A 12,520-nucleotide genomic window follows, 5' to 3' on the forward strand; every position below is an offset into this window, starting at 1 on the left:
AATATATGGAATTTGTAGCTATTCTAAGAAAGTTTTACTAAAATTGGCAGACTTTCTTCTGGACTGAATATGGATACTATTTGGACAGATATTACGCATTTGAGGAAGTTGTATAAGTGAAATATACTTTACTCAGGACCAATAACACTGTGCGTCAATTTTCGGGTCATGATCTTGAGGTGGGACATTCTAAATTTTTAATTCGGTTAGTAGATCGAAATCTCTAAAGGATTTTTGGTTCTCAGGCGAAACTTTTTCAGGGTTCGTTATATATAACCTTAACCATACACGAAGGTTCTCAAATATGATGCCCTATATTTTCCAAAATGTAATAGAGAGACCTTTTGAAATTTTATACAGGCCTATGGGTTAAATATCGTATCATTTGTACAAAATATGACTCATGTAGGTCTATGTTTTGGTATACCTCAATTTCATTTGAGACATATTTTTTTAAGTTGTCTTATTTATCTAACTAATTACAGCAAATTTTGCAAGACATATCAATATAGCCCCACGTTTGGTTATAACGCTCTTATTAAAGTATCCCCCGATTTTCGGGGTCTTGGTCACATTTTTTAATGGACTTGGCCTTATTTGTCATTTTTTTCGCAGAAAATTAACCATGCAGGGTAATGTTTTGAAATATCGCCCATATAAAGGTACCAAATTATTTTACCTACGTCTGTGGTCTTGCTTCATTTTCCATTCGATTTGGCTAAAAGATTGTATTTAGGCGACTTTGGGGGTAATTAATCATCTTATAGAAAAATTTACACATTGGTATATGTTTTGGTATAGTTATCTCACAACAATCAAAATTCTCTGGGGTGGAAAATTCTAAATGCAGGTGATGGTATTAGGTCAGAATAGCAAGACCCAAATATGTTTTCAATTCTAAGGCCAAGATTTATATTTTGTGATGTTGGCCCTAATAGCCGTACCTCTCAGATCCACGTTCCCAAATGTTACTGTCTGAGAGTTGATTCTATGTGGAGGTAATCTTATTGGGTAAAAACAGCAAATCCCTTCCTGTGTTTTGATTTCTCTGGCCATATTATTATTTTATGGTATAGTCTCAAATAATTCCCTGGTCATTGGAACTGAACACTTTGACCTTACGTGAGGTCAAATATATAAAGAATCGTTCTCCACTAATAAACAAACGCTGCTTTTATAAAAACAGCAATAATGGGATTAAGTCTGAGCATTTTGCAACAACAATATATACAGAATCTCAAAATGAAATTAAAAAACATTAAATGGTTTGATGTACTTACGATCAACTAAATTTTCAGCCGTAGATAATATTGGGATTCGCAATAGGTGCCGCCTGCCACATTATTCGTCTATATGTTCACGATTTTTTAAAGCCCTCGTTGAAATGTACCAACCCATAAGAGGCGCAAAAATTCCTGCCTTATGGTGGATTGTACTAAATTTCGGCCTGGGAGCTCGTAGCTCCTTTTTTTATATGTTTTTTCCCAACAAATTGTTAAGGAAGATTGGACTTGTAAGACAGTCGGAGATTATTGCATTTCAAACCCACGGAATTTTCCGAGATTTATTAATGATGTTTATATTTACTAGAAAAAAAGTTGGCGAAGAAATCGGACTTTTAAAGCAAGTATTTTAACGTTCCATTTGAGATGTTTTCAAATTTTTACCATTTTTTAAGCAACGTCACTGCATTTTTTCAATCTCTCAACAACAGAGATAGCTCTGCAAGTTGCTATCACATACTCACATATATCTTTTAGTTGTTACGTGCATTTAATTAGCATATGTTTCAAGAGAATCCTTACACACCTCTCACACACATGCATTGACATGTATACACCAAAACTATGGTAATATTTGAGTTTGATTAAAGTTTTCATTGAAACAAGGAATACGTGTGTGTTCGTGCGATGCATACATTTGCACGTACACGTACAGGTGACACATACATCCTTATGAATATTTATGTAGACATTTTTTTATAGTTTCACAAACAAGAGCATGGAATATAAAAAAATGCCTAACAGCGGCAGCAGCAGGTCTTGAAATTTTACATAGTGTGTGTGTGTGTGTGAAACACACACACAACGTATTAAAACTCCTGGGATGTTTTAAGTTATTTTGGCGCCAGGTTTAAACAATTGCTTTACAATTGTAATGCCCTCTCTCTGCGATTTTCCTATCGGGCTTTGTGCGCCATGAAATGAAATAGAATACCAAACGACATTCATATGTATCACAAATCTGATTAGACAACAAATATATAAATGTGTGTGTGAGTGTTTGCAGATTGCGAGAAGCTTTGGCGTTTTTTAACATTCAATTGGCACGCGACTCGCCCATAAAATATAGAAAACTAAATAAAGTTTTTTATGCAAAAAACTGGAACAGCAGCAGCAAAAAATATACGGCAACTGGAAACATAGAATTGCAAAACCATACATTTTTTTCAAGTTGATCAGCCACTAAAAAAGAGTTGTGGAAAAAATCGGAAATTAAATGCATCAACAAAAAAAACACAACCTAAATCAAGATTTGTTTCAACTCCAAGGTTTGGAAAAAGCTTATACATATCTTTTAAGTGTATTTTTTTTGACCCAACCTAAAATTGGTTTCATGTGTGCAAGACATTCTGGCGTCAGGGGTTTCCTCCTTTTTTTCGTCCTATTCTGTCATCCTGTGCACACACACACACACAAACTGGGCGTCCTTAGCTTTTTATTTAGTTAAACTTTGAGAAATTAATGGTTGTACGAATGTTTGTTTTACCCCAACCGTCCTAAACTGGACTGTCACTACTCCAGTCCAGTGACTGCAGCAAAAACCCTGTCACTGGGTTTTGGCACACATTTTCCATTGTTGGCATTGCCTGTCACAAAAATTTGAATGCGTTTTGTTTCTTGCACACGCACACATTGGCACACACACTACGGTTGGATGTCTTTGTGTTCTTTTGTTGTCACTCTGTCGCATTGGCTTCTGTTTTGCCTCTTTTTTTGGATTGCAACGGAAGGAAATTCAAATTTTGGCTCTTGCTTTTTGTTGTTATATTAAATCAATCCTAGAAATAGGATATACACGATATACGGTAATGAATGGCATTGGAAATTAATGACAACATTGTCGCATACGCCAACATTGTGTGTGTGTGCGCTCTCCTTGGTTTCCAATCAAGCGAGAGATGTAGACTGAATGGCGGGTTATTTGAATTTCGGCTTTGAATTTCATTGTTTTTTTTTTTTTGCTGCACATTGCAGTCTATGGTAGTCTGCTTGAATTGGAATTTCTAGTGGTTGGTCAATACAATTACCTCCGGGAAAAGCTATAATTTGGCAAAGGAATATCTGGGGCAATTTTTCAAATTTGGTTTTTAGTCCATGAAATGAAGTATAGGTGACTTAGTCATTTTAGTTTACCGCAAATGCATTGCTACATTTCATTGCCTCTTTAAATTAATATTTTACATTATTAAATATTGTATAAATAATTTAAAAAATTTAATTTTATTTTTTTTTCAGACAGATCCTAACCTACATTAACTGCTAAAGGTAAGACAACAATGAAATAATATTTAAAAAATAAGGACAAATAAAGAAGCATCACCGAAATTACATCCTACAAATCCGAAATATCAACAGGATTATAAAATATTTTTCACATTTTAAAAAATCTGAATTGTTACTATAATATCAGGTGTTGGTGATGTTAAGTAATAATTGCAAAAAATCAGATCAAATCGAATTGATAATATAACAAGTGAGAAAGCAGCTAAGTTAGACCGGGCAGAACCTTTAATGCCCCCCACCATTTTAATACCCCCCACCATTCCTATAACTACCACTTAAATGAAAACCGTTATATAGGGACTATACAAAGGCGTGGGCCTTCATACGAAATTTCTGTCATATGCTGCAGTGCCCATTACGAACTTCAAATACGAAATTTGTTAAATTACGGAATAATAATAATGAATAATGTCGCAAAAATCCTGAAAATACGGAGTATCGGAAGGTACCGTCATATATAAAATTGTTGCCATAGGCTGTAGTACCCATTACGAGCTTTAAATATGAAATTCGAAATAATTTCGGTAACTAATATCGCCAAAATAATGAAAATACCGAATATCGGGAGGTACCGTTATATGGTGGCTATACGAAGATGTGAACCTGCATACAACATTCTTTTCCACAGGTTGTAGTACCCATTAGGATCTTCCAGTACGAAATTTGAAACGATTCCTATGCATGCATGCAAAATTTTAGCCTTCTATCTCAATTTTTTCGAAAGATAGCGTGATTACAACGGGCAGACAGACAGACGAACGTCGCTAGATCGTCCAAGAATTTTACGCTGATCCAGTATATATATACTTTGAAGGGTCTATTATGAATGTTGCGAGAAGTTACAAACGGAATGACAAATATAATATACCCTCCATAGAATGGTGGAGGGTATAAAAGATTTTTAAATCGGGAGAAATATCCAAATGTGGCGATTCCGTCTATTTTTCGTAATAGGTTGACGCTCTCAATAGGAATCCTTTATGCCAAATTAAAACCGAAATGTAGACAAACATAGAAATATTTTTGTCTTTTTGTCTAACAAATCGGGTGGTACTGTTATATGAGGGCCAAACCAAAAGGTGAACTTCATCGTATTTGAGTAAAATTTTAATAATTTAAAACTACATCTTGAAAAATTTGAGTGATTACCATCGACTGGAAGGCAGACGGACGCTTGGTGTCTTGGCTTATAAAGAAGAATTAAAATATTCGATGAGTTACAAAGGGAATGTCAAATTAATTATTCTCTCTATTGCAAGGCGGAGGGGAAAAACGAAACGATTCGGACGGGGTTGCCGTAGATTGGTACGTTTTTTCGTGATTCGTTTTCTCGTCTTCCTCTTTTACTTTATAAAAAATTGGTTTAGTTATTTCTACGGATTCAAGGCTTAAGTTTAATGTTTGATTTTTAAAATTTTCGATATCACAGTTTTTAAACAATTTAATTTTCAATAATTGGACCATATTTTTATAAAAAATATATATATTTTCAATATAAAAATGAGGGACATGTTATCTTAAACAATTTTTGAGATTTGGTAGATTTGGCAGCAGTTTCCAACCGAATTAGCTGTAATTTGGTTTGTATGGTATTTCATAGATTTCAAATTACAGACAGGTCGGGACAGGCATAAAAGTAAAAATGGGCTGAAAGAAAATTAGGAAAATATAGTACCTGAGGAAAAATAAATTAGTTCATCTCTAGAATACTCTACAGAGAGTTACTTTTCAATAATCTTACTAGAAAACAAGTATTTTTCGCAAAATTTCCCCAGGAAATAGCAAAAAGAACGTATTTTCCGAATAAGCACTTTAGACCCCACAAAGTGTATACAGGATGAGATGAAAAAACTGCAACCAAATTCAGACTGCTGTCATTTCTTAGCCTATATTCCGACAGCTCTTAAAATTATTCCAAAGACAGCTAATTACATAGTTTACAATCGTACAAAGCCATTTTGGTCAAAATTTTCCAGAAAAAAGTTATTCGTGATGGAATTCAAGCGTGATGGTGTGATTTCTTTATATTTGGCTGGAAAAAGTGGCTATCGTTAGAGCATTCCAGCATTTAAATGTGAATAAATCTTTTGTATATCGCACCAACGCTCGTTACCATGATACTGTTAGCGTAGCCCGCGTGAGCTGCACATATCGCAATATTTCATTCTCCAACTATAGAAAAAGAGCTCTGGGTAATGCCATTATAATTCCAAAAAGTGCAAGAACTTACACCACAACAGAAAAAAAATAGACTCAGAAGAGCTAAAGAGTTGCATTGCTTGGTCGAAAGTGGTGAACTGCCGAATTTGGTTTTCTCCAATGAGAAAACATTTGCTGTCCAGCAGTTTGTTAACAAACAAAATATCGTGTTTACTTGCCAAAGAGGTCAGCTGAAAATTTACACCTTCGGTTGGCCATCAGAACTCAAGCACCGGCCATGGTGATGGTGTAGGTCCCCATAACAGCCGATGGTCGCTCTCCACTCGTATTAATCGACCATGGCATCAGAATAAATGCCGAATATGATCGCGAAAATATTCTGGAGGGTGTATTAAAGCAAACATTTTGGTCGCAGGCCTTGGACATTCCAACAGGACTCAGCACCATCGCACTCAGCACGCGCCCACCCAAGAATGGTTACAAAATGAGGTTCCTCGCTTCATTTCCATCCCAAAATGACCACCAAAATTGTCGGATACCATTCCGTTGAACTATTGTGTCAGGAGTATTTTGGAAAGCAAGATTCTCACTAAAAATACCAAAGTGCCGATCATCTCAAGCAAGCGCTTCGCCGGGAATGGACCAAAATACGGCAGAGCAACATTCGGGCAATGTGTGACGATTTCATTGGCCGTTTGAAGTCCATAATTCGTGCCATCTAAACTTATTCTAGAATTTGATGCCATTTCCGGCATTTTTTGCTTTCATTCAGTGAAATTTTAAAAAAATGTAAAAATTATGGCGTTTGACTTTGCTGCAGTTTTTTTATCTCACCCTGTATATTATATGTCTTTGGGCAGGAGTTTTTCTATGTAGGTCCACATATCCGATATTTTTATGAATCAATCCACATTTTCGACTGAATTTACTATTTGGATTTTGTAGTAACTTATACTTTTAGTAAATTTTTTCAACGATTTTTTTTTTACATTTCGTATCGAAAGTTCTAAATAACAGAAATATCGTATGCCACTCGAATACTAGACCTTGGTTCTCGGTTCGGAATATTTTCGGAAGTGTTGCTATGTTTCCAAATGGCGCAGGATATGAACAATTTTAAAATTCCTTTATGTGTGGCATATCCATCTATTAAATAAACTTTTTAGAGGAGTTCATCTACCCAACCGAAGTATCAAATTCAAATATTTTTTTTAAAAATTGGGGTTTAAACTTTCAAAATGCTGAAAATAAGAAAGTACCAGAACCTAAATGTGGACCAATAAATCCAAATTTTCAATAATAAATATATTAAGAGTACTACAAACATCTCTGTCAAATTTCATTAGAGTACTTTGCTATTGTTGGAGATTCCAGGCCAAGAGAATGGCCCCCTAGCTTTTTCAGCTTCTTGATATCAGTCATGGGAAGAAATAACGATATTGGTAGCAATCAGGAAATATTGCAAAGGTGTCAGTTTCGTTTTGTTAAACATTGCTCTTTTTAATAGAGAGTAATATGAAGTTAAGCCAATTGGGGGATTAGTCCATACTTAAGCAATCAATTTCGGTACTTTATCTTGAAAATTGGATTACCTCTATCTTAATTTCAAATGACGGATGGACAGAGGACAATTTTTAGATCGACTTAGGGGAGCCTTGAATATATAGACTCTGCTGTGCCTTTAATGAATCTTTTGAGGGAACGGAATGAAATATTGGTTATACCCTCCATTCGATGTATGGAGTATATTTTTATTGGTGTAATCGTGATGCACATTTTTATTGACCTCGTTATAGATTTTCCCATTTCCTTCAACATCAACATTTAATTGAGATTGCAACTGCTTCTACTTCGCGATTAAATTTAATCTATAATTGAATAGTTCATCCTCTTCACGTTAAACCATGTCAATTTCTTATAAACATTTTTCAATTACATTTAAAATACAAATCAAATCCAAAAAAATACAACTAATATCTTGCTATTCAGCATTTTTTGTTTGCGATTTAAATGAAAGGCCACTGAAATGAATTTCCATTTTCTGCCATTTCACAAAAATAGCCAAAAAAAAACAACGTGAAATACTTTAATACCATTTTAACCAATGGCCATTGAATGCAAAAAATTGAATGGCAACACAAAAAATGAATAAACAAAAAATCGCATATTAGCGATTTCCTACTTGAATCCCATTGCAGTTCGAAGAACAAAAAAAATAGAGAAGAAGAGATACACTTCTAGAAATGAAAAACGCCACTGAGGATTGGAGTAGGGCATTAGAGGCAATAACTGGCGATTCGTGGCGGCAGCAGCAGCAACAACAGTTGGTAGCGAATAACGGGCAGGGCAAATAAATTGCATGGATTTTTGTTTTCTATTTTCTTCCTGTTGTTGTTGTGTATATTGCAACATCTTAGGGGCAAATACACTTTAGGGTTTTGTTGCTGCTATTTTTTTTTTTTTTTTTTTTGGATGCCACCACTGAGCCGAGCTATTGAATTTTCGGGGAATGAATTCCTATTTTATTTCAGTTTTCTTCGTTACCCCTTTAACGGTTCGCTTATTCAAGGATATGCACCAATGACTATAAGGTTGTGTGTATATGTGTGTGTGACTTTTTGAGTACTTGAGAGCAGCTATCTCTTGCTTGCGTGTGTGTGTTTGTGTCATGGTGTGCCTTTGATTGTAATGCTGGCAAATATTTTACTTTCTTTCGCATTTTTATTTATGAGCACAATTTGGTTTTGTACAATTTTTCTATTTTGGGGTTTATGCGAAATCAACCATCCAAACCCCTCCTCGCCACCAGTGTCTTAGCTACTCTCAACATCCTTTCTGGCTAAAATTGCGTGTTGTCGTTTCGTAAAATAAATGTTATGTTGCATTTACCGCAGCAATGAACTGAACCGAACTGAAATGTGAATGAAAATCGTTGGCAAGCGTTGTTGACGACGATGATGATGGCGATGGCAATGGCGCATTGTTGGCTGGCATTAGTAGCTGTAGTAGAGAGGTAGTGGTTGCGGTTAAAAGTCCAAAAGTTAAGTGTATTTCGTTCTGTTTTCCTCTTCTCCTTCGACCTTCTCCTCACGTCGAGGAATAATATTTAAATACAACACCAGCTATTTAAAAAGGATTTCCTTGAAAAATATTATAATTTTTAATGCAAATTAAACCGAGTGTTTGTTGAGCTGAAAATGCTGCGGGAAATGATGACCTATTTAACATTTGAATACATAATTTTGAAGATTATTCCGGAAGTGTTGCTATTTTCATTAAAACGATTTATTGTTAAAAAAAATCCGCTGCAATCGGAGAAATGGCTAATGAGGCTCTCGATTGTTGATCGTGAGATAATTTAGTCAAGGGAAGGTAATTTGAATTGGATCCAGGTACAAACTGTTAGGAAGAATCTTAATTTTTAGGTACATCGATTAAAAGAATAATATGTCCAAAGTGCCGTGATCTAATATTCAAGCGGTATAAGTTACTCCTGTTAAAAATGGGCTAACATTTTAAACATATTGGACGGGGCTTATATATGTTCATTGCAAAGATGTTTTATGAATACTGGGAATACAAACGACCAATTTATAGCCAATTCTGTGGATACTACGATTAACACCTTAAAAACTGCTTATATCTAGTAGTACCCTCATAATGGCTATTCAAAATGTTTACCTTTTGAGGGAGAGATACTAGACAGCGTGGACCGATATCTATCATCTTCACACCATATCTTCTTTAGTGGAATAATTACAAGTTGTGAATATTAGAAAGGAACGAATGCTTATTGCCCTTTATGGAGGAGGTGGATCGATATATTCCATGGAGTGGTCCGATATATCCCATCTTCATATCACATGTTGTGTTGATAAAAAAATTGGAATGTGTGAAATGTTGGAATGAAATGAAGAGAATTGTTAAAACGGAATACTTATTTTAAAAATAATTGGAGCCGTTATTGGGGAGGTATCGGAAAAAGTGGTCGGATATATTTCATCTTCTTACCATATATTGTGTTGATATAAATACTAGAATATGCCGATTTTTAAAGGAAGTGTATGATAATTTGGCGTTTTATGAGCTTCTTGTTCAGTCAAAATTTTGACTTGTTATGGAGGAGGTACCAGAAGAAGTAGTTCAATCCGTTTTTCATACCACGTCTCGTGTTGATATAAATATTAAGATTTCAGGACAATCGGACTTTTATTTCATATTTTATTACAGATATAATAATTCAAAATATTGACCTTTTGTGTGGGAAGGTACTTGATGGAATGGACCGATTTTGTCCATTTTCACAGCTGACCTAGCCCTGACGAAAATATTGGGTTGTGTTTGGGTTGCACAAAATCGAATGATCGCTTCTTGTTCTATACATTAAATTATTATACCCTTCACCATAGTATGGAGGGTATATTAAGTTTGTCATTTCGTTTGTAACACCTCGAAATATACATTTTAGACCCCACAGAGGTAAGGAAAATTGCCTATGCAGGTCAACGCATTCATATAACGGTACCTCCCGATATTCGGTATGTTGAGGATTTAAGCGACATTATTTATCGGATTTATTTCAAATTTCATATTTGAAGCTCGTAATGGATACTACAGCCTATGACAGAAAATTGCCTACGCAGGTCCACGCCTTCGTATAGACCTTATAAAATGGTACCTTCGATATTCGGTATTTGAATATTCACCGGAATTGTTTCAAATTTGGTATTTGAAGTTCCCGATATTCGGGATTTTGATGATTTTAGCGACTTCATTCATCGATTTCTTTTCATGTTCCGCATTTTAATATTGTTATGGCTTATGACGAAAGTTGCCTATGAAGTTCCACGTCGTCGTACAGACCCTAATATAATGACTACATTCGGTATTTTTAAGATTTTAACAGAATTTTTAACGGATTTTGTTTTTTGAAAATTGACAAATTCATTCCAAATGATGGGAGTGTATTCAAAGTTCAGTTCGGCCGAACTTACGGCCTTTTTAATTGTTTTCTGTGAAAATGTTGGCATTTGGTGGACCGATCTCCGACCGTCTCCGAACTCGATCTAAGTTTGACAATAATATTACGATGTTCCAAGTTTACACCAAGTCGGATACTGTCTTCGAGAATTATCATGTGCACCAGCCAAACTTTCGGAAACCCCTAGTTCTACTCCAAATGTTCTAAAACGGATTTGGTCCAAAGAGACCTAGGGTGTAAGCCCGTTATTTCGGTGAGGCCCTATGGATGAGGCTATATATCCTTGCACAGAACTGTTCATATAATAGGCCCAAGTTTTGGTTTAGTCCAAATATAACTGTCTCTCCAAATATTTGGTATTTTGTTGATTTGTTTCAAACATTTCACCAGAATTATTTCATATTCGGAATTTGGAGTTATGTCAGAAAATTTGCTGTACACATCCACGACTTCGTACAACCCCTATATACCAGCACCTCCCCTTTTAAAGGATTTAAACTATATTTTTCATCAGATTTATCTTAAATTTGGTAGGCCCCGCATTCTATGGAAGATAAGGACCTCTTGAGGTCCATATATTTGTATAGCCCCCATACAACGGTACCTTCATACTTTTGATGGGTTTTACAACACTTTTCACTAGAATTATTTCAAATGAAGAATTTTTGAGATCGCAATGGCCTACTCTTCCTATGACAGACAATTTTCTGCTCAGATCAATGAAGTACATATAGCCCTCATATTGTGGTGTCTTTCAATAGTCGGTATTTCCATGATGTTAGCTACATTTTTCAATTGATTTATCTCAAATTTGGGGTTTGCAGTACATAGTAGGCACCACTTTCTCTTTAGTAGTTAAACCTATAAAACTGTAGCCCCATATATTCGGAATTTTTAAAATCTTAGCAGCATTTTAAATGGAATTTTACTTACCCTTTGTTGCTGCTTTGTTACTTGTTGTTATCACATTGTAGTTCTTTTATACCCTCCACCTTGGAAAGGAGTGTATATTAACTTTGTGATTCCGTTTGTAACATCGCTAAATATTCGTCGTAGACTCCATAAAGTATATATATATCCATAATCAGCATAAAATTCTAAGTCGATTTGTCGATGTCCGTATGTCTGTCTGTCCGTAAGTTTAAATAAGGATGCAGCCCACATTATTTGAAGTAGAGCGTCAACTTTTTTCTCCGGTGGCGAAACATTGCACGTTTTTGTATAGCCCCATACAGCCGTTTTCCCGATATTCGGTATGTTGATGATTTTTGGAACATTTATATTAGTGGGTCATAATGAGTTCAAATGTTTCATTTACCTTAAGGTGGAGGATATTTAAAGTTTGGCCAGGCCGAACTTAATGTTTTTTTTTTTACTTGTTAAAAATTTCCTTTGAGGAGTTTCTAAGTTTCAGTGTCTAAGTTAAATTTTAAAACAAATTTCCCAATTTTAACCTATTTCTTAAATTATTATGTAAATAATATTTTTTTGTTTGATCCTCCTAAAATTCAAAATTTAATGATTTATGTAGTCCCCTTAATCACAATATTTCAAATTTCCATTTATATGTTGTACTGATTTATGATTTCATTCTCAAACGATAGAAAACAAACCGAAAAAACATCCACTTCATCAAAAACCATAATTTTTGTTTTGACATAACCTTTCTGTCAAGTAGACAGCCCCGAATTTATTTTCCACCAAAGTTATTTTTTTCTCTTTTTCATTCATCATTAAAACTCCCAAAAGAAAATGACGAGCAAAAAGTAGGCAAAGAAATTAAACATTTTTACACTTTAATAAATCTATGTTC

At 34.9% G+C, this 12,520-nt stretch overlaps 1 long non-coding RNA gene across 1 annotated transcript in view; it reads left to right on the forward strand.

Moving 5' to 3' along the window:
• The window catches only part of LOC101900233 (uncharacterized), a 329,862-nt gene that overhangs the window by 72,332 nt on the left and 245,010 nt on the right, over nucleotides 1–12,520 (forward strand). The window contains exon 4 of the long non-coding RNA XR_009342681.1: nucleotides 3,519–3,548. This is a non-coding gene — a long non-coding RNA (uncharacterized LOC101900233). The remainder of the gene's footprint in view (nucleotides 1–3,518; nucleotides 3,549–12,520) is intronic.

Source organism: Musca domestica, unplaced genomic scaffold (assembly GCF_030504385.1).
Source record: "Musca domestica strain aabys unplaced genomic scaffold, Musca_domestica.polishedcontigs.V.1.1 31, whole genome shotgun sequence".
Lineage (NCBI taxonomy): Eukaryota > Metazoa > Arthropoda > Insecta > Diptera > Muscidae > Musca > Musca domestica.